Below are 23,346 nucleotides of genomic sequence, written 5' to 3' on the forward strand. Positions count from 1 at the left end.
TAAAGTAAAGAAGCCCGATGGAGATCAAGGCATTTTATTTTATTTATTTTAATTTTATAAAGTGGTTGTAAAATTAGAAATACCCAAAAGCACCCGGTTCAACATTTATTGCTTATTTATTTATTTAAATAATTATTTTCATGTGGTTAATGTGATTGATAACATGTTCATGCATTGTATGCCATACATAAAAACCCACACAGTTATAATCATGCATCTCATCAGTAGAAACATGATTAGTAGGATTGTCCTATATGTTTATATGAATTGTTTTGTGAAATCAATTGCATGTAAATTACTTAGTTTTATTTTGAAAACTTGGTAAAATATCACACCAATTTTTTTAAGTCTTTATGACTTAATTTCTTTAAACCAACTTTATTTTAAAAAGTGTTTTAGTAAAGTTTAGATGAACATGATTGGTAATTTAAAATTGGACATGGACCTAGAAACTCGCTTTCTTTCCAATTTTAATTGTGTTCATAAAGTTTAAAGAAACTATAATTAATTTGGAATTAATTAGGTTAAAAACACTTATTTCAAAATAGTGAGTGGGAGAGGGTTGATATCTCAAACATAACCCATGGTCTCCATTATTAATATAACACCGTGAGATATGAATAGCGCCTCGCGACGGCTTTGTTTTCGTCCCCCTAAGGAAGGTGTCTGGACATATCAATAGCAAGGTTATATTTCTTATATAGATAGGAACTAATGATGTATTTTAGGCTTGACCGACCCTAAGGCGGCATGTCCTAAGTTAAGTCATGAACTCCGAAATAATGGGTTACACTCACAAAGTTATGATTAAGCTTGAGAGTGGATAATCATAACTTGACCAAACAAAGCGGTACTTTAATGTTTAAAAGAGAAAATAAAGAGTTATTTTAAGTATTAAACAATAAAGATAAGAATGTCTTATAAATTCTCTAAAATTAATTTGACTGACCCTAAGGCGGCACTTTAATTGTTAAAAATTTTTATCGTGGAAATTAATCTTTATTTTATGTGTTTTAATTGTGCTCATGCATCACGTTTAATTTCCGAAACTTTGATATTTATTTTTCTAAATATAATAATAATATATTTGTATTTTTTTATTTTATTCAGAATATGTCTATCTCTGGAAATCCCATCACTGCTTTGATTGCACAAGAAAAATTAACTGGTGATAACTTCATAAAATGGAAATCAAATATGAATCTGTTGTTGGTTAGTGAAAACCACAAGTTTGTCCTAAATGAGGAATGTCCTAAAGAACCTGGCGCAAATGCCCCGAAACATGTTCGGGACAAATTTGATGCATGGATTCAATCCAATAACAAAGCTAAATGCTATATGCTTGTAAGCATGAGTGATGTCTTACGAACAAAGCATGAATCCATGGAAACTGCTTTTGAGATACTGGAATCTCTTAAGGAAATGTTTGGGCGCCCATCTGAGCAAAGCCGTCATGAGGCTACTAGAACCTACATGAATGCTAAGATGAAGAAAGGTCAATCTGTGCGTGAGCATGTTTTGAACATGATCAGTGTACTTCATGAAGCTGAGACGCATGGAGCAGTCATGGATGAAAAGACACAAGTAAGCATTATACTTGAGTCTTTAACTCCTGCCTTTTCTGCATTCACAACAAATTATGTCATGAACAAATAAGATTTTAACATGACACAATTGCTGAATGAATTACAAACTTTTGAGTCTTTGAATAAGACCATCTCAAGTCAGGCTGAAGCAAATGTTGCTGAAGCAAAACCATCTTCTTCAAAGAAGAAAAGAAAAGGCAATAACAATGACAGCAAACCTAAAAAGGACAATCCGAAAAAGGCAAAGAAGTCATCCAAAGCGCCCGAGAACAAAAAGAACAATGACCCCAAACAAAAGACACCCAAAGGAAAATGTTTCCATTGTAATGTTGATGGTCATTGGAAGAGAAACTGCCCAAAGTATCTCGCCGAGCTAAAAGAGAAAAAGAAAGGTAAATCATATTTACTTGTACTCGAAGCTTGTATGGTGGAACAAGATAAATTATCATGGATAGTTGATTCTGGTTCCACTAACCATGTTTGTTCTTGTTTGCAGATGCTTGAGTCCGCAAGGCAGTTGGAGCAAGGAGAGATGACTATAAGAGTGGGAAGTGGAGCGCTTGTTTCAGCCAAAGCATGTGGAACAGTCCGTTTGAATTTTAAGAACAATTTTTTAGTTTTGAATAATGTGCTATTTATTCCTGAAATTACTAGAAACATTATTTCTTTATCTTTGTTACATGAACAAAATTTTAACATTTCTTTTAATAATAATATGATTTTTATTTCAAGGAATGGGAACGATATTTGTCATGCAAAACAAAAGGACGGACTGTACATGCTTGATCCAATAGAAAAATCGCTCAATAATTCTGAATTATTTAAAGTAGTCGTTCCGCAAAGTAACAAAAGACAAAAGGTTTCTAAAGAAAATGACACGTATCTATGGCACTTAAGATTGGGTCATATCAGTATAGATAGGATAAACCGGTTAACTAAAGAAGGACCTCTAAGGGAACTAACAGTTGGAACCCTACTGGTTTGTGAATCCTGTTTAGAAGGTAAATTGACTAAATGACCTTTCACTTCGAAAGGAAATAGAGCCAAAGAACCACTAGAGCTAATACATAGTGATGTATGTGGTCCAATTAACATTCAAGCTCGTGGTGGTTATGAATATTTTGTCACATTTACTGACGACTATTCTAGATACGGTCATGTGTACCTAATGCTTAAGAAGTCAGAAACCTTTGAAAGGTTTACAGACTTCAAAGCTTTAGCTGAGAAGCAATTAGGTAAATCTTTAAAAACACTTCGATCTGATCGTGGTGGTGAATATTTGGATTCTGAATTCAAAGATTTCTTGCTGGAGCATGGAATTCTATCCCAACTCACAGCACCTGGAATGCCACAACAAAACGGAGTTTCAGAGAGAAGAAACCGGACTCTGTTAGACATGGTCAGGTCTATGTTAAGCTACTCTTCACTTCCCTTATCATTTTGGGGATATGCACTACAAACGGCTAACTACATTTTGAATGTAGTCCCGTCCAAAGCTGTTACAAAGACACCTCTGGAACTATGGAATGGAAGTAAACCTAGTTTACGACATTTCCGTATTTGGGGTTGTCCTGCTCATGTGCTAAGACCTAAATCTGGAAAACTGGATTCTAGGTCTGAAGTGTGTATATTCGTGGGCTATGCTCCAGAAACAAGAGGTGGATATTTCTATAGCCCAAGTGATCAAAAGGTATTTGTTTCGACAAATGCAACCTTTTTAGAACAGGACTATATGAATGATTTTAAACCTCGGAGCAAAGTATTTTTACAGGAACTAATGACAGATAATATTTCATATCCATCCTCTTCATCAGTTAATGATAACACAACCAAAGAAACCACAATTCCTGAAAAGGAAAAACCAGTGCAACGTCGTAGTGGGAGGTTTGTGAGACAACCTATTCGCTACAAACATGAGGCACACGTTCTTGTATCAGATACTGAAAAGGACGATCCATTGACTTTTAAAGAAGCAATGGAAGACCCTGATGTTGATAAGTGGCAAGAAGCCATGAATCAAGAAATGGAATCAATGTATTCCAATTCAGTCTGGGAACTTATAGATCTGCCTGACAATGTTAATGCCATTGGATGCAAATGGATCTACAAGAAGAAAAGGGGTGCAGATGGAAAGGTAGAAACCTATAAAGCAAGGCTTGTGGCCAAAGGCTACACACAAAGAGAGGGTGTGGACTATGAAGAAACATTTTCTCCTGTGGCCATGCTTAAGTCCATTCGCATACTCTTATCCATAGCTGCCATTTATAATTATGAGATATGGCAAATGGACGTCAAGACAGCTTTTCTGAATGGCCACCTTGATGAAACCATTTATATGGAACAACCAGAAGGGTTCATAAAGAAGGATCAAGATAAAAAGGTATACAAATTTTTGAAATCCATATATGGATTGAAACAAGCATCAAGATCTTGGAACTTAACATTTGATGAAACTATTAAAACATATGGTTTCGAACAAAATGTTGACGAAGCATGTGTTTATAAATACATCAAAGGAAAAATTGTGGTTTTCTTAGTTCTTTACGTTGATGATATCCTACTTATTGGGAATGATGTAGAGACATTATCAAATGTAAAGAAATGGTTGGCTGACAAATTCCAAATGAAAGATTTGGGAGAAGCGAGCTATGTTCTAGGCATTAAAATTCTAAGAGATAGAAAGAACAAGCTCCTAGCACTTTCACAAGCAAATTATATAGATAAAGTGCTTGAAAGATTCTCTATGGAGAATTCCAAAAAGGGTCAATTACCAACCAGACATGGAATTTCTCTTTGCAAAGATCAGTGTCCAAAGACACTACAAGAGCAAGAGGACATGAGAAAGTATCCCTACGCATCAGCTGTAGGGAGCCTAATGTATGCAATGTTATGTACTAGACCTGACATATGTTATGCAGTAGGAATTTTCAGTCGTTATCAATCAAATCCAGGTTTGGAACACTGGATTGCGGTGAAACATATTCTCAAGTATCTCAGGAGAACGAGAGACTATATGCTAGTATATTCGGGTAGTGACCTCGAACCTACTGGATACACTGACTCAGATTTTCAATCTGACAAGGATAGTAGAAAATCTACTTCTGGGTCAGTATTCACTCTTGGTGGTGGAGCAGTTGTCTGGAGAAGCATTAAGCAATCCAGTATAGCTGATTCAACCATGGAAGCTGAATACATAGCAGCTTGTGAAGCAGCTAAGGAAGCAGTTTGGCTGAAAAAGTTCTACACAGATTTGGAAGTAGTTCCAGAAGTGGAGAAACCACTTGTTCTATACTGTGATAACAGTGGAGCAGTGGCCAATTCTAAAGAACCAAGAAGCCACAAGAGGGGAAAGCATATAGAGCGCAAATACCACTTAGTCAGAGAAATCGTACATAGAGGAGATGTGACCATTCTGAAAATCGCATCAGAACACAACCTGGCGGACCCATTCACGAAGACGCTTCCAGCAAAGCAATTCGAGGGTCATGTACGTAATATGGGATTGAGAGAAATGCCTCACTTGCTTTAAGTACAAGTGGGAGATTGTTAGGAGTGTGTCCTAAAAGTATGTAAAGACATTTGTTTTTTCTGTGAATAAATAAATACAATGGTTTATTATTATTGTCATATTTAGATTGTTAAATTATTGTTTGAATAATTTTGTAAATATCAGAAAAATTCCATATTCATTATTGAGGATGTGATCTTGTATTAGTACGAGAGAATTAAGATCACATGAATGAATAAAAATGGTCAACAACGACAAATTAAAGTTATGGAATTCTTTAATTGGAGTTGTAAGTACGGTTTACTGAGTATCATAATGATACAAATAATCTAGATTCGGATTATTGATGTGGTAAGAAATCTCGGTAAAGGTGCTTTATATAATATGATTATATATGACATGGATCGATGTGAATTAAAGTCTTTATCCAAAAAAAAAAAAACCATTTAACAATAAAGACTTGTAATTCATATCATAACAGATGATCATTTATAGATCAGCCTAAATCCTGAGTGTTCATGAACTCCTGTTCATGTTTATTAAATCTTTTGATTCACTCGTTAAGGTCTCTTCAAAGAATGAGGCTAATGACTTTTGTTTTGGAGATTTAATATCATGGATGGCTGGGAACATGTATCAACAACACGGAATCTAATCTTTCCTAACGGATCGTATATTAGTTCCCTTAAGGGTTAATTCTGGAACTGAATGATTTTGAGCTCAAATCTATAATTAGATTATAGATTAATTATTCACTAGTGAATTAATGGTACTTAAGGAATAAGAAATAAATTAGAAAGGTTAAATGGTAATTCTTCCATTCTAATTTATGAACTAATTAATTAGAGGGTTGAACTATTGTAAGATGGTTATATCAATGGACGACTTAAGAAAAAGATTTCTGTAAAAGTATATCTATAACATAAAGAGTGCAATTCTGAATTTATAGTGGAGTAATATCAGAATTAATAAATTAACTATTATAATTAAAGAGTTTAATTATTTAGTTTCAATTTATTGGAGCTTAATGTTATAGGTCCATGGTCCCCAGAATGGCTCAAACAATCACTGTCAAAGGCAAATACAAAAATGGGTAAAAATGACTTATGTGATAAGTAAAATATTTTTCTATGTATCAAACATAATTATTGTTTAATTATGTGTAATTAATTAATTAAGAATTAATTAATTATTTGATTTAACAAAAATATAATTAATTTTGAATTAATTTATTTTTGGGATTTTTGGTATTTAAATAATAATAAAAATTGGGAAAAATCACATGCATGCACATGCATGTGGTACACGTGTGGCACAGTGCACATGCACTGTGCTACACGCATAAGAGATAGACTTGGTCTCTTGATTCCACAATTTTAGTTATTTAAATATTAAATAAATAATGAGATATTTTGATTTGATTTAAATATTATTATTTAAACAAAAATCTGATAACTGATCAGTTATTTTGAATTTGTTTAAAATAACAAATATTTTAATATAGTTGATATTATTAAATATTGGATATCAGTTTTCACAGAACGTAAGTTTTCAGGGATAGAAAAATATCTAGGATTCTCTCAGAGAAAAAGATCAGTGACAAAAACAAAGGTCATTGTTCTTCACAAAACCTAGGTCCAAACTTTATCAGATCTCATGTGTTGAGAATATCTGATAAATAGTTATTGCCTATTATTTGTATAGCGAGCCCACACTCGTTCTTTGGGTGACTGAGAACATTTTGGAAGATCTTGGTGTGAGATCTCAAGGATTCAGCCATACGAAAAGATAGCAGCAAGGAAGGACCTGAGGTAATGTTTCTATTCTTGTCCTTGATTCAATATATATGAGTGTGAAGAAGTAGATCTAGAAATCTTATGGGATTAATCTGACAATTTGATTGTTGTTCCGCTGCGCATAATCTCTGATTTGATCAATAAATACCAACAGCTGCTCGGGCCAGAGATACAGATGACAGCTCCAAGCTCATGGCCTTGAGAACTGGAATCCTCGTCGGAGGGGGACTCTGGAAAGAAAAACAAATGAAGGGAGTTAGCTCAGTGAACGAGTTCCTAAATAGGGCCCAGGAATGGATCAACTTGGAGGAGGCCGAAGCCTCAGCTGTGGGAACCAGCCAGGTCCCTGAGCAGCCTGCTGGAGTGGGAACGGAGGTCGTGACAGCGACCCAGAACGTTACACAGAATAACCAGTTCGGCGGAGGCAAAAGAAAGGGGAACGGCGAGGGCAACCAGCACGGCCCAAAGAAGAATAAGTCCGTAGAAAAATTTAAGCCGGTCTACACGACTTATACAGAGCTCACCCACTCTAGGGAGAACATCTTCCTGGCGAATTCTGCTCGCCTCCCCGGGAAGAAGCTAGAGCCGTTGAAGCACCAAAAGGGGAAGAGAGACACCTCCAAGTTTTGCCGTTTTCACAACGATGTTGGCCACAATATTGATGATTGTTGGCATTTGAAAGATGAGATCGAGACTCTCATCAGAGCTGGCCCCTTGGCTCAGTACGCGCGGAACAGGGTTCCAGCAAGTCGACCTGCTCCAGAAGTCCCGGTCAGTTAGCCCGGGTCTCAGATAGATCAAGACGTCCCTCCTCCAGTGATAGGAGGAGAGATATCCACAATCTCTAGAGGTCCGCATTTAGCTGGCGCGAGCAGGGGTGCCCAGAAGAGGTACGTGAACGAACTCAAGGCGCATAATGGAGTAGAGTTCGTCCCGGAGCAGCGTTTGCCAAAGCAGCAGCGATTGGAGAGGCAACCGATCATTTTTACGAAAGAAGATACGGGCCCTGTCCAGTTCCCTCATAACGACCCTGTGGTCGTAGCAGTTCAGCTCGCTAATCGGAAGGTTAGGCGGGTGCTGATCGATAATGGGAGCTTGGTAAACCTCCTATTCTGGTCCACACTGGAGAAGATGGGTTTGACTGTCGCCGAGCTAAAGGCGACCTCCATGATATTGTATGGTTTTTCAGGAGAAGGATCAGCAGCTATAAGGACTATCGAGCTGGTGATCACCTTAGGAGAAGGACCTCGGACAGTCTCCAAACTCCTCGAGTTCATGGTCATCGACTACTCCACTGCATACAATGCAATTTTGGGCCGACCCACACTTATAGCTTTTGAGGCCATCACTTCCGTTCACCACCTCGCGATGAAATTCCCTACTTCCACGGGAATATGCACGGTCTGTGGCGATCAGCTCGCTGCCAGGGAATGCTACAGCATTTCCATGAAGGGAAAATCGAAACCCGGGCAGTTAGCAATGGCCATCCAAGGTGGAGGAGAGGAATCTCAGGGACCTTTAGCGGATCCTGAGATTGAAAAACCTCAGAGCGCCGAAGGGAAAAATATCGTCTTAAGTGAGGATATTGACCCCCGAATAGGCGAGGACAGGTCCGAGCTTCAGGCTATTGAGGAGCTCGAGGAAGTAAGCATCGATCCACAAAATCCTGCACGAACGATCAAGCTCGGGAAAAACCTCTGTAGCAAGAGGAAGGCGGAGCTGACTAAATTTCTGCAGGACAACCTGGATGTGTTCGCATGGTCCCACGAGGATATGGTGGGAATTAGCCCGAGTGTCATCATGCACACCCTTCATCTAGATAAAAGCGTTCCTGCAAAGTCCCAGAAGCAAAGGCGCCTGGGAACAACCTGGGCTGAGGCCTTAGAGGAAGAAGTAGCTCGGCTCAAGAAATGTGGCTTTATCCGTGAAGCCAAGTTTCCGATTTGGGTCGCCAACCTCGTGCTGGTCCCGAAGCCCAACGGGAAGTGGCGGACCTGCATCGACTTCTCCGACCTGAATAAAGCCTGCCCCAAAGATTGTTTTCCCTTGCCAAGGATTGACCAATTGGTGGATGCCACGGTGGGGCACGAGCTTATGTCCTTTATGGACGCGTACTCAGGCTACAATCAGATCGCCATGAATCCGGCGGACCAGGAACACACCAGCTTCATGACCCTGACTAACTTTTATTGTTACAAAGTCATGCCGTTCGGGCTGAAGAACGCCGGCGCTACATACCAGAGGTTAGTAAATAGAATGTTTGCCAACCAGATCGGGAAGAACATGGAAGTGTATGTTGATGACATGCTGGTTAAGTCAAAGACTGCCGATAATCATGTTTCCGACCTGGAGGAGTGCTTCAAGATACTACGGGAGTATGGCATGAGGCTTAATCCACAGAAGTGCACTTTTGGAGTCGCATCTAGAAAATTCCTGGGTTTCATCGTCAATACCCGAGGAATCGAGGCAAACCCCGACAAGATCAGGTCATTACTCGAGCTTCCCTCACCCAGGTCGCGCAAAGACGTCCAAGGCCTGACAGGAAGAGTGGCAGCCCTCAATCGGTTTATTTCAAAATCCACCGATAAGTGCTTGCCATTCTACAACCTGCTCCGAGGAAATAAGAAGTTCGAATGGACAGAAGAGTGCGAAAGCGCTTTCCTCGACCTGAAGGCACATCTGACCGAGCCACCCGTATTATCCAAACCAAAAGCAGGAGAGCCTCTTTATCTCTACCTAGCTATCACAGAGGATGCAGCTAGTGCCGTATTGGTCTGAGAAGAAGAACGAGTTCAGAAACCGGTCTATTACATCAGCAAGAGACTTCTCGGAGCTGAATCTCGATACCCTTTGATGGAAAAATTGGCGTTTTGCCTTATCACGGTCTCCCGAAAGCTCAGGCCGTACTTCCAGTCCCACTCAGTGCACGTCATGACCGATCAGCCTTTAAGGCAGGTTTTGCAAAAACCTGAAGCATCGGGACGCTTGTTAAAGTGGGCTATTGAACTCAGTCAGTTTGAGATTTTGTACACCCCATGAACTGCTATAAAAAGTCAGGCCCTGGCCGATTTTGTGGCGGAGTGCACAGGATTCCGGGAGGATCCTGCAGAAGACTCACCCCAGGTCACCTCGACCCAGGCGTCGTGGAAGATCTTCGTGGATGGTTCATCCAATGAGAACGACTCTGAGGCTGGAATCATTTTGATATCCCCTGAGGGACATAGATTCCACTCGGCGCTGAGATTCGGATTCAAGGCCTCCACACAACGAGGCCGAATACGAAGCTTTGCTGGCCGGGCTAAGAATAGCCCAGGAGCTGAAGGCGAGCTCCATCTAGTGCTTCAGTGACTCCCAGCTCGTGGTAAACCAGGTGCTGGGCGAATATCAGGCGCGCAGACCCAAGATGGCTGCCTACCTAGCAAAGGTAAAATTTGAGATGTCTGCGTTTGGGCGAGGCTCAATCGAGCAGATACCTCGGGAGCAGAACACTAACGCAGACGCTCTTGCCAAGCTCGCCACCTCCGGGGAGATGGAGGCTCTGGGGTTAGTTGCAGTAGAGTTCTTGGAAAAACCAAGTATAGAAGAAGTCAGGACGGAGGTCGAGATGATCGATGCTAGGCCGACCTGGATGACCCCCATCCTTGAGTATCTCGTCGAGGGGAAGCTACCCGAAGGGCGTAATGATGCGCGGAAGGTACTGTACCATGCCCCAAGGTATACGATGGTAGATGGGATACTATACCGACATGGGCACTCCCTACCTCTCCTACGATGTGTTCTTCCAGGCGAAGCAAAGGCCATCCTGCAGGAAGTGCATGAGGGTTTTTGCGGAGATCACACTGGGGGGCAAAGCTTGGCCCTAAAGGTCCTGAGGCAAGGATATTACTGGCCCACTCTGTCCAAGGACTCGATCTCGTATGTCAAGAAGTGCGACAAGTGCCAGCGATTCGCCACCGTTGCCTGAGCTCCCCCGGTCGAGCTGAAAATGATCTCTACCCCATGGCCATTTGCGGTCTGGGGAATCGACTTGGTTGGCGCCCTCCCTACTGGAAAAGGTGGGGTTCGCTACGCCGTGGTGGCAATTGACTACTTTACGAAGTGGGCTGAGGCAGAACCTTTGGCAACGATAACTTCCAAAAAAGTCCTCGACTTCGTGGTTAAGAGCATTATCTGCCGGTTCGGGCTGCCCAAGAAGATCGTTTCTGACAATGGGACTCAGTTTGACAGCGACCTATTCACCGAATTTTGCGAAAGGTACAGGATTGTGAAAAGCTTCTCCTCCGTGGCCTATCCTTAGGCGAATGGCCAGGTCGAGGCCGTCAACAAGACGTTAAAGGCGAGCCTTAAAAAGAGACTAGACGAAGCCAAGGGAGTCTGGCCAGAACAGCTCCCCCAGGTTCTGTGGGCATACCGGACCTCACATCGGACTCCTACGGGTCATACTCCTTTCTCCCTAACCTTTGGGAGTGAGGTAGTCCTCCTTGTGGAGATTATGGTACTTTCACATAGGGTCCAGGAATATGACCAGGATCGCAACCACGAGCTACTTTACGCTTCCCTTGACTTGGTTGATGAAAGACGAGAAGATTCGCAACTCCAGCTCGCACATTACCAGCAAAAAATCACTCGTTATTTCAACTCAAAAGTCAAAAAGCGCTCCTTTAGTATAGGCGACCTGGTCCTCAGGAGGGTTTTCTTAGCCGGTAAGGATCCCAAAGATGGAGTATTAGGACCGAACTAGGAAGGGCCATATCAAATCATCGAGGTCATTAAAGAAGGAACTTACAAATTAGCTCGGCTTGATGGAGGGGCAGTCCCACGGACTTGGAACGCCATCCATTTGAAGAGATATTATCAATGACCCCCCTTGTAAGGCCTAAAAGGCCATTTTTTATGTATTAAGCAATGATAATTAACTTTTCGTTTATAATTGTACATATTTACAAGTGTAATCTAAAGTAACCACGAAAGACCTTTTCCCAGTTACTTGGGGGGCATATGGTACCTGGATATAACCAGGTCGCCTTAAAGACTTAGAAGTTAATTCAAATCGATTGATCGTTGTTTTTCTTAAAAGGCACGAGATAATTGATAAAAATTAACGCGAACTAAGTCCTATCCTGGATTTAACCAGGTCGCCTTAAAACTTAGAAGTTAGTTTAAATCGATTGATCATTGCTTTTCTTAAAGAGCACGAGATGTTGATAAAAATTAACGCGAACTAAGTTTTCAAACTAAGTTCTTGGACATAACCAGGTCATAAAACTTAGAAGTTAATTTAAATCAATTGATCGTTGTTTTTCTTAAAGAGCACGAGATATTGATAAAAATTAACGCGAACTAAGTTTTCAAACTAAGTTCCTGGACATAACCAGGTCACAAAACTTAGAAGTTAATTTAAATTGATTGATCATTGTTTTTTCTTAAAGAGCACGAGATATTGATAAAAATTAACGCGAACTAAGTTTTTTAAAGCAGTAACATAAATGCGTAAAGGCAAAAGGAAATAAACCAATCAAAGGCAAAAATTGATAAAAACCGATTGTCTCGAGGTAAAAAAAAAACCTCATGCAAAGTTACACAAAAAATGAGAATATTAAAGGAGTGGATGCGAAAAAGAAAGGCCCTAAGCTCCACTAGGCTGCCCCGTGGAGGTCGCCGTCTCGTCCTCCTGCTCGACTACGACGGAGACTTCCCCGGTCTCAGAAGGTGCCTCTTTCTGGAGGCGAGCTTTAAACCCCTCCAGCAAGGGCTCCCAGACGTCCGCTCCCAAGAAGGAGAAATCACCGTCCGAGTTGTAGACCCAGCAGTGGTAGAACATGTCCTCCGTGGTGGAGCTAGAGGCTGCCTTCTCGGCTTCCAGGGCGGCCTTGGCCTCCTCGGCCCCAACCTTCGCAGTGTCTAGCTCTGCCCGCGCAGCGGCGAGGGCGTCTTTGGTGGCATCAGCCTCTTGAAGCTTAGGACGGGCTTCAGCCAGCTCGGCCTGCGCGGCCGCCAGGGCATCCTTGGCTTCCTTTTCCTTCTGTTGGGACGTCTGCAAGGAAGTCTGATGGGCGGCCAAGGCCATCTGATGCTCGCCCCTCATATCCTCGAGATGGGCCTTGGCCCTGGCTATGCTCCGGTGAAGGGCCAAGACGCTCTGCAAAAACAAAGAGGAAACTGCCTTAGAAAAAAAAAGAGGAAAAACAGGGCAAGGCATAATAATCAAAAATCATAGAAGGGTAAAGTCAGCTTACCGTTAAGGCCATGCCCAATGACGATTCCATTACGCCCACCGGGCTCCTGGTTTCGATGGCCCGCAGCTCTCTCTCATTGAAGGAGTAGAAGTGGCTGACGGCGTAGCTCACCGTCTTATACACCGTCCCCCGAAAGACATCTGGAATCTTCTCCAGGTCCTGGGGGTCCACTGGGATACGTAACTCGGGGGGCACAGTTGCCGAAGCCCCGAGCTCCGCCCCTGTGTCCCGGACAAAGGCCGGAGCTCGCGGAGGGGGTGGGGGCATGTTCTCCACTGCAGCAGGAGGTGTAGTTTCCTCGGCCTGGGCAGCTGGGGGCTGCTCTTTCCCCTTTGTAGGGGACTTGGTTGGGGTCCCAGCGGCTTTCGTCGCCACCCGGAGCTTCTTCATTTTGGGCCCAGAGGCCCCAGCTGAGGAGTTCCCTCCGGTGAACATAGCTCGTAGATTTTTTCCCCCAGGCTGAGACATCTCCTCTAGCAAAACAAAGACAACATCAATATGTCAGTAAGCGGTCATGCAAAAACAAAAACAAGGAGGAAAAAGGCGAAATTCAAGTATATATATATACTAAAGGGAATCCTACCCCCTGAGCTAGAAGAGGAATCTATGGTCGCGACCATCGGCCCCGGAGCTTCTGCGGGGGAATCTAAGACAATTACTTCTCGAGCTGGCGCGGGTTCTGGATCCGAGGCTGTCTTAGGACTAGACTCTTCTACGTATTGCCTAAGACCCGGAGCTACGACACCCTCCCGGAGTGATGGCCATGACCGAAGGTTAGTCCCATACTCCTCGAATAGGACCGACCTAAAGGCTAGGGTGTTGTCTACAACTATGGTACCCCTAGGGTGGCTACTTTCGTAATCCAACATGAGCTAGTTGACGCAATGGAGCAGGGTTTCATCAAAGTATAGGTCACTTCGATGGCGTTGGACGATCTGTTTGGGATTGAACCTAGCTAGTCGGGGGGGGGGGGGGTCAGCAGTGGCCCTAATTAAGTTCCTAAACATATATGGGTTACCTTGGCCGGAGGGACCTGCAGCTGCTCCGGACCGGATCCTCTCCTCGTCTGTTCTTTGGGCGACCTCCTACACTCACTTCCTCGTCCTCACGAGGGGCTCCTCATCCTCCTCGTCCTCCTCATCCTCATCCCCCGTGGCCTCCTCCACGATGATAGGCCTCATATCGCGAGCTGGGGGAGGCACCCGGGGCCTCCTCAGGTTCAGAGTCTAGCCTGGGGAGATCAGCTTACAGGCCAACATCATCTCATCTGTCACGAGCTAGCGATAGTCCTTTTCACTGGGGGGGCAAGCCCGCCAGTGTCTCGTACTGGCTCCCGAGGATCACAGACTTCTCTGTCCTCGCGAAGATAGCTGCAGAATTATTCTAAGTCAGAAATGGATGCAGGGGGGAGCTAACCGATACTTAACTTACGAGCTAGAGATGAAAGGTACTTACGAGGATGGTTGAAGTAGTGCAGGTCGCAGTCGCGAAACCCCTTGGACATAAAGAACTGGTCTTTGAAGTCGTTGGGGTGGCTGGGCAGCTCGATGACCGTAGCCGTATTTGGAAACCGGGTTAAGTAATAGAACCCGTCACCTCGCCCTCGCTGCTCTGAGCTGGCTTTGAGGCAGAAAAAATATAAGATATATGCTGGAGTGGGGACCTCCCACTCCTGTTTCAGGAACAGGTATCTTAACCCCGCCAACAAGCGATAGGAGTTGGGGGGGGAGGGAGCTGGAAAGGGGCCAACCTCATAATTGAGGAAGTCGGTGAAGTACTGATCCAGCGGGAGGAAAGCCCCGGCTTTGAAGTGTTTGTCACTCCAGGCCGCGAATTCCTCGTCGAGCGGCGCGCAGCTCCGCTCACCTTCTACGGGAGGTCGTGCGATCAGGGCGTCCCTCCCCAGTTCGATGCCATGGGAAAGGAATATCTTAGTCACTTTCCCCTGGTCAGTGATCTTCGAGATGATCCTCTCAGCCTTGAAGAAAGCATCGGGCGCCACCTCGAGCTCCTGCTCCACGGCCGACCCGAAGACAAGAATTGGAGAGTCCGTCATCACCTCTTTTCCCTTGGATTGTTGGGAGGACGAGCTGCCAGTGATCCTCTTTGGAGCGTTCTTCTTTGGTGCCATCTAGTCGCCTAGCGAACAAAAGAAAAGATTTCAGAAAAGGCGACCTAAGCATAAGGAAGAATCAAGAGAAGTGTTTCTTTTGCACGAGCTGAGGTAATCTCAGCCCGTGGAGAGTGAGACCACGCGGTTCTATGAACATGCGCCTGTGCTCCCAATAGATCCCCGATTACTCGGAATTCGTGTGTCAGGAGGGTCAGGATAGAAATTTTCCTTGGAAGGAAAGTTTCAGTAGGCAAGAGAGGCAAAACTGCCTGTGAAGCGTGTCCCCTAAGCTACCCGGTTTTGCACCCAAAATATTGGATATTTTAAACAAGCATACCAAAAATCCTACCCAGAAAATTTCCCTAGAAAAGGCACCCTATAAACCGTGTTCCTAAATGGTTTTCTACTACAGACGATACCCTAACCTAAAGGCTTTTTCCCTTCATACCCACAAAAAACCAACAAAACCTTGCATGCGGCTACATTAAATATTTACCTAGGCTACAGTGAAAAATAATTTCAAAACATGCACAGTCAGGAGACTTGCAGAGTTTTCTAGTTGAGAGGAGGATGAAGGGGTCGTTTGGGTTGGGGCCTCGTCGGAGTAGTTGATACCAAAGCTTCAAGGGAGCCCTTGCACCTGAGCTTCTTGAGTGCTGGGGATGGTGGCCGGAAAGAAGAGGGTTTTTCTTTTGAAGATGAAGGAGAGAAGAAGAAAGAAAATTCTGAAAAATTTCAAATGGACGGGTGGCCCATGCGTAAGGTGGCCACCCCTTTTATATACATGAAAGGCCACGTGAGAGGGGTCGTTGGATTACCCTGATGTGGGATCCAAGGCTCTCCACTCGAAAGACGAAATGACGACTGAGTATAGGCTAGGCCATTTAATGCGGTTCTCGGAAGACGTATCGTCACCAACCATGATGTTCCACGTATTCGGCGCCTGCATAAAGTGTGGAAAATGAAGAGTTCATGGGGAAGCCTAAAAGCCCCTACGGTGGCCCTACACGACGTCGTGTACCACGAGCAGGGGCTTGGGGGGCAAGTGTACACCCTAATTTTCCAACGGGCTATTAGCGAGCTGAGTTACGGCCTAAACTATATCAGCCACGTGGATCCCCCTGACCGGAGCTGTTGTCGTCAGGTCCTACCTCATTAGCTCGGGGTATCCAAAGGTTCGCCAAGATTGTTTAAGGACTGAGTCTGGACTCTGAAGGCCGCAGGTCGAGGGAAGCATCCAGCTCATGGTACGAGCTAGAGTTGGAGGCTATGACCTTTTATAAAGTCAACCACGCAAGGTAAACGTGCATATATCAGACATCACGTGTCTGATATATCCCTGACTTCTCGGACACGCATCATGAACGTGCGTATTCAGACACCCACGACTGGGTTGGGCCGTGCGGCCCATTATCCCCCTTACCTATTGATTAGACCACACTTCATGTGTCAGGTTTTAGGAATTAATCATGAATGTCACAGAATTGACATGATAGGTAAGAAGGTCACGGGATGGCCTTCTTACCAACTCTCAGGTGCCCTCTCCTATAAATATGGAGACCCTGGGAATTGCAAAGGGTTGGATTCTATTGTGTAAGAAATACCCTGTAAAAGAATACTAAGCATATAGCAATAATATTGACTGGCGGAGTAGAATGATTTTAACCTTTGAACCACCTAAAAAACGTAATTGTGTCACCATCCCATTTTCAAAAGATCATTCATCTATTTCGGTTCATAGTTAAGCACTAATCCCTTCCTCTTATATTTTTAATTACCTATTGGCGAAGAACCGCGTCAATAGGGGGATTTACCATTTTGCCCTCGGGGACGTTTCTAGTACCCTGAGCCTTGAGGTAACCCTGTAGACTTAATTTAAATAAAACAAAATAAAAGAACTATTGGGAAACTTGGAGAAACCGACCTTAGACTCTGTCATTTACTCTCTTTATTCTCAAAGCTGCACTAAGGGGGAAACCTTGAGGAAGAGAGCTAGGAAATTCAGAGTTTCAAGTTGGGGCTTTGGAGAATTATAGCTTGGAATCTAGAAGATTGGCTCAGAAGTATAATCTAGCAAAGGTAAGCTCCTAATATGTTCAATTGTGTCAATTTATCAGCTGGTTTTAAGGTTGAATATTTGAGTTTGCATGTTAGCTAAGTATGAATTTGTTCTTGATTGCTTGGCTGAGTTTTGGGGCTAGACTTTGTTGGGTTTTGATGCTGATATTGTGTTAGAACCTTTGTGATAGTTAGTCTGGATTGTTGGCTTGATTTTGGGGGAAATTGTACTAGTTTTTGAGGTGGAAATGTTGAGTTTTTCTAGGTTCGAGGGGAAGGGTCGCGGCTCTGTTCTTCCTGAGCCGCAACCCCTTTGAAGTTGGTGCGTCTGGATTTGAAGGCGCACCGCAGCACCCTTCAGCAAGGGTCGCGGCCCGTGTGGGAAATTGTGAGGCAAGGCCTCGGGTTGAGATGGGGGTCGCGGCATGGGTCCCTAGAGCCGCGGCGCTTAAGGTATTTTTGGGTTCTAGAGGGGTTTTAGGCTCAGGAACTCAATAATTTAGGCTCGAGATGGATTTTATCACCCCAGATTGATAGAATTCAAAGCCCCGGAGATTATAATTATGGTTTGAGACTAATTATTGGATTAGAACTTAATGGATGAATACTGTTAATGCGTTGTGACTAGGGTTTCGGCGAGGCTCCAGTTAGGGGACTGTGCTCAGGATATCAATGCTCGGAGAGCTCGGGACGCAGGTAAGAAAACCACTTTTTCCATAGAGTTTGTATGCAGGGCAGAGCCCAATATGTTTGAATTGTAGGGTGTAGCCCTTTGATTGAATTTTTTAATGTTCAGTTTATGTTTTATTACGCTATGAATGCAATTGTGTAAATGTTTGGCAAGAGCCGAGAACGGCGCAGGCCGAGGTCGGCAGGGGTCGGGAACGACGTTAAGCACGTTGAGTGCAAGGCCGAGTGCGGCAAGGGGCCGGGAGCAACGTTGAGCACGTGGAGTGCGAGTTGCTAGGGCGAGACCCTAAAGGATACCTGGGATATCCTCACGGTGTGGACCGCGAACCCAGGGCCTGGTAAAGTGCCTGGGATGGCATGGTCGTATGTGTTTAGCCTATTGATGGCCTGTTTATATGCTTAGTGTTTGTTATGCATATGTTTTTGCTTGTGAGGGTTTTCTTGTTGGGCTTCAACTCACGAGTGCTCTATGGTGCAGGTAAGAGCAAGGGGAAAATCGACCAACCATGAGTACGAAGAGCGTGAAGCGGCGTGTACATGTTTGGCCTGCCTAGCTGCCACAGCCAGTGGTTTTGAGAGATGATTGTATTAAAACCTAGATTTTTTCGTCTAGTCGACTTGGTTTGTAATTATATGTTGTAAATATTTCTAAATAGTATTTTGGGATCCCAAGAGTCAAACACTTTATGATTTTCAGTAAATGGAATTATTTTCAAAGTTTATAACTCTGTTTATGATTTAATTACACTTTTTGATCTAAAACCTCGATTAGCGAGTTGAATGCACATTTTAAACTCACTTGGTAATGACTCTAAGGAGGTAGGGCGTTACTACTTGGTATCAGAGCGAGTCAAGGTTTATGGTTTTGGAGATTGACCGAACATGTACACTCACTGTCAGTGACAAGTTCGACTCAGGGTTGGTTGGTATGATTGACTAATATGCTTGAATATGTGCTTGAATGTCCTGTTTGCCTGCTTATTCTATATAGAGCATGATGAATGAGTTAACATATGCATGATGCTAGGGCATGGCCCGTTGTGTGTTATATGCTATCTGTACGTTATGTGGATTGCTATTTTAGGTTGACTATTATGATTGGGAGGTGGTGTTGGACTTTTTTATCATGCTTGATGAGAGGCGTCATTGATTGCAGACATATAGTTGTGATCCCTCGGCAATCATCTAGACTCCGCGGCAGTAGGGCCGAGGATGACAATCAGGGTCAGGACCCTCCACCTGCCCCACAGAATTGGCAACAGATGTTTGCCGAAATGGAAACGAGATTGCAACGAACAGAAGAAGAACTCCGACAGCTGAGGCAGCAGGCCCCTCCACAGGTCACTGGGTTGCCAGTTCAGCAGGTTGCGGCGCTAGTGCCGGTTCAGCCTGTGATGGAAAACAGGTGGGAACCTTTGTATAAAAGGTTTAGGAAGCAGCATCCTCCCACCTTCGAGGGTGGACCAGACCCACTGCGGGCAGAGCAGTGGATGAATATGGTTTCCTCTATCCTGGATTTCATGAGGGTTGAGGGGAACGAGAGAGTTGGCTGTGCTAGTTACATGTTTAGAGAGGATGCCCGCATCTGGTGGGATGTACTAAGTCAGAGAAGAAGTATTGCAGTTATGACCTGGGAAGAATTCAGAAGTATCTTCAATGAGAAATATTATAGTGTAGCCGTCCGAGCTACAAAGGTTGACGAGTTCATCAACCTAACTCAGAACCGATTAACAGTGACAGAGTATGCTTTGAAATTTGATCGATTTGTGAATTTTGCGCCAAATTTAGTGCCGACTGATGCGGCAAGGAGAGACAGGTTTCTGCGAGGGTTGAACGTTATGATCGCCCGCGATGTGAATATTACCTTGGATCCAGAGACTACTACTTATTCCTAGGCAGTGGGCAAGGCCCTTACAGCTGAGAGGGCTGAAGATCAGATATGGAGGGAAAGCGTCGTTAGGCGCGATGCCAGGAGGAAAGTGCCTCCTTTTGTTGGATCCAGTCGGAGTGGTGGCTCTAGTGAGCAGAAGAGGAAGGCCCCAGATTCCTTTGTTCCTCCCAGTTCAGATAGGAGGGCATGGGGTGCTTTTACTGGTCGTCAGGGTGGAAGTGACAACTGGAGGAGTTTCCTAGTGTGTCCGCGGTGCAAACGTCGACATCAGGGTGAGTGCAGGATCAGGGCCTGCTTTGTCTGTGGGAGTGCCAGTCATCTGAAGAGGGACTGCCCTCAAGTCAAGAAAGAGGAGCTGAAGCAGAGTGACAGTCCTGCTCCTGCCAGGGTATTTACATTGACTCAGACTAAGGTGGAGGCTAGCCCCTCAGTTGTGACAGGTCAGATCTCTAATGTTGGTTCTTTGTATACTGCATTGTTTGATTCGTGGGCTACCCATTCATTTGTATCTGCTAGAGTGATAGACCAGCTTTGTAGACCTAGTGGTGTATATGATAGGGGATTTCAGACTTTGTTGCCAACAGGAGAACTGGTAGTCTCTAGGAAATGGATTAGAGCATTGCCAGTAAAGATAGATGGTAGGGAATTGTCTGTTGATTTGATTGAGTTAGAAATGGACGACTTTGATATGATTCTAGGGATGGATTGGTTATCGAAGTATGGGGCAACAATTGACTGCAAGCGCAGAATGGTGACTTTTGAATTGGAAGGGGATGTACCCTTTGTGTTTGTGGGGACAGTTAGTGGACCGCGAGTACCAATGATTTCAGCATTTAAGGCTAGAGACCTGATGCAGGAAGGTTCCATGGGATTCCTAGCAAGCGTTGTGGATACCTCTAGGGTGGTGTCGGTTGGACCGGGTGAGACTAGATTGGTGTGTGAGTTTTCAGATTTGTTTCCGGCAGATTTGCCACGGTTGTCGCCACAGCGAGAGATTGACTTTGTTATAGATTTGGTACCAGGAGCCAAGCCAGTATCTAGGACACCTTACAGAATGGCTTTAGCGGAGTTAAAGGAGTTGAAGATACAGTTGCAAGAGTTACTTGATTTGGGGTTCATCAGACCAAGTTTCTCGCCATGGGGTGCTCCAGTGTTGTTTGTCAAGAAGAAGGATGGATCTCTTAGGATGTGTATTGATTACAGGGAGCTGAATAAGTTAACCATTAAGAACAAGTATCCACTGCCTAGGATCAACGATTTATTTGATCAGTTACAGGGAAGAACAATGTTTTCTAAGATAGACCTCCGATCAGGTTACCATCAGTTAAGGATTAAAGAGGAGGACATACTAAAGACCGCTTTTCGAACGAGGTATGGACACTATGAATTCCTGGTTATGTCCTTTGGATTAACCAATGCTCCAGTAGCCTTTATGTACATGATGAACATGGTTTTCAAGGATTATTTGGATAAGTTTGTGATTGTGTTCATCGACGATATCCTGGTGTATTCCCAGTCAGAGACAGAGCACGAGCAGCATTTGCGGTTGGTTTTACACCGGTTGAGGGAGCATAAGTTATATGCTAAGTTCAGTAAGTGTGAGTTCTGGTTACCACAAGTTACATTTCTGGGCCATATTTTCAGTAAGGAGGGGATTCTGGTTTACCCGAGTAAGATTGAGGTGGTCATAGATTGGCCTAGACCGAGCAATGTTCCTGAAGTGAGAAGCTTTTTGGGTTTAGCGGGGTATCATCGGCAGTTCGTTGAGGGGTTCTCCATAATAGCTACGCCTTTGACAGAACTAACAAAGAAGAAGACAAGGTATGTCTGGACGGACAGATGTGAGAACAGTTTCAAGGAGTTGAAGCGACGATTGATCACCGTGCCAGTGTTAAGTTTGCCGACGGATAATGAAAAGTTTGTGGTTTATTGTGATGCGTCCAGACAGGGTTTGGGGTGTGTGCTAATGCAAGCTGGTAAGATGATAGCCTATGCATCGAGACAGTTAAAGGAGTATGAGCAGAGATATCCCATGCATGATTTGGAGTTGGCAACAATGTTGTTCGCACTTAAGATTTGGAGACATTATCTCTATGGTGAGAAGTGCGAGATATACACCGACCATAAGAGCCTAAAGTATTTCTTTACTCAAAAGGACCTGAATATGCGCCAGAGGCGGTGGCTGGAGTTGGTTAAGGATTATGATTGTGATATCCTATACCATCCTGGGAAGGCTAATGTAGTGGCTGATGCATTGAGTCAAAGAAGCCCAGGACAGTTATTTAGTTCGAGATAGATATCTGATAAGCTAGCCGAGGAGATGACTAGAGCAGGTATAGAGTTGGTGGTTGGTCAGTTGGCCAACATCACTCTTCAGTCTACACTCCTTGAGAGGATCAAGGAGGCGCAAGGGAGAGATTCTCAGTTGAGAGGTCACAGAGAGAATGTCTTAGTCGGAGCGACTAAGGACTTTCCTATTTCAGAGATGGGATTATTGAAGTACAAGGGTCGGATCTGCGTTCCAATGGATTCTGATATTCGGTGGGAGATCTTAGATGAATCGCATACCACTCCCTATTCTTTGCACCCGGGTACGACGAAGATGTACCAGGATTTGAGAGTTTTGTATTGGTGGTCAAGCATGAAGAGAGATGTGGTGGATTATGTGGCCAAGTGCTTAACTTTTCAGCAGGTCAACGCTGAGCATCAGAGGCCAGCGGGGTTGCTGCAGCCTCTGGGGATTCCAGAATGGAAGTGGGAAGACATCACCATGGACTTCATGGGTTGTTTTCCGAGGACCGTGGGACAACATGACTTGGTGTGGGTGGTTGTGGATAGGTATACCAAGCCCGCCCACTTTTTGCCTGTTAGGACAACTTATACTGTGGAGCAGTATGCTGAGTTATACGTGAAGGAGATTGTTCGACTTCATGGGGCTCTAAGGTCGATAGTATCCGACAGAGACCCCACCTTCACTTCCAAGTTTTGGGAGAGTCTGCAGAAGGCTATGGGCACACAGTTATGGTTTAGTACCGCTTATCATCCTCAGATAGATGGACAGTCTGAGAGGACGATTCAGATATTGGAGGGCATGTTGCAAGCCTGTGTGCTAGATTTTGGGGGATTGTGGAGTAAGTATCTTCCTTTGATCGAGTTCTTGTACAAGAACAGTTATCAGGCGACCATCGGAGTGGCTCCGTATGAGATGCTTTATGGAAGGAAGTGTAGATCACCTATCCACTGGGATGAGACTGGTGAGAGGAGATATTTGGGTCTAGAAATGGTTCAGAGGACCAATGAGGTGATTGAGAAGATTAGAGCACGAATGGTCGCCTCCCAGATTCGACAGAAAAGTTATTCAGACCTGAAACGCAGGAGCGTGGAATTTCAGGTTGGTGATCATGTGTTCCTTAGGGTTTCACCTTTGAGGGGAGTGAAACGGTTTGGTGTTCGGGGAAAGCTGAGCCC

This window comes from Humulus lupulus, chromosome 2 (genome assembly GCF_963169125.1).
Source record: "Humulus lupulus chromosome 2, drHumLupu1.1, whole genome shotgun sequence".
In the NCBI taxonomy this organism is placed as follows: Eukaryota; Viridiplantae; Streptophyta; class Magnoliopsida; order Rosales; family Cannabaceae; genus Humulus; species Humulus lupulus.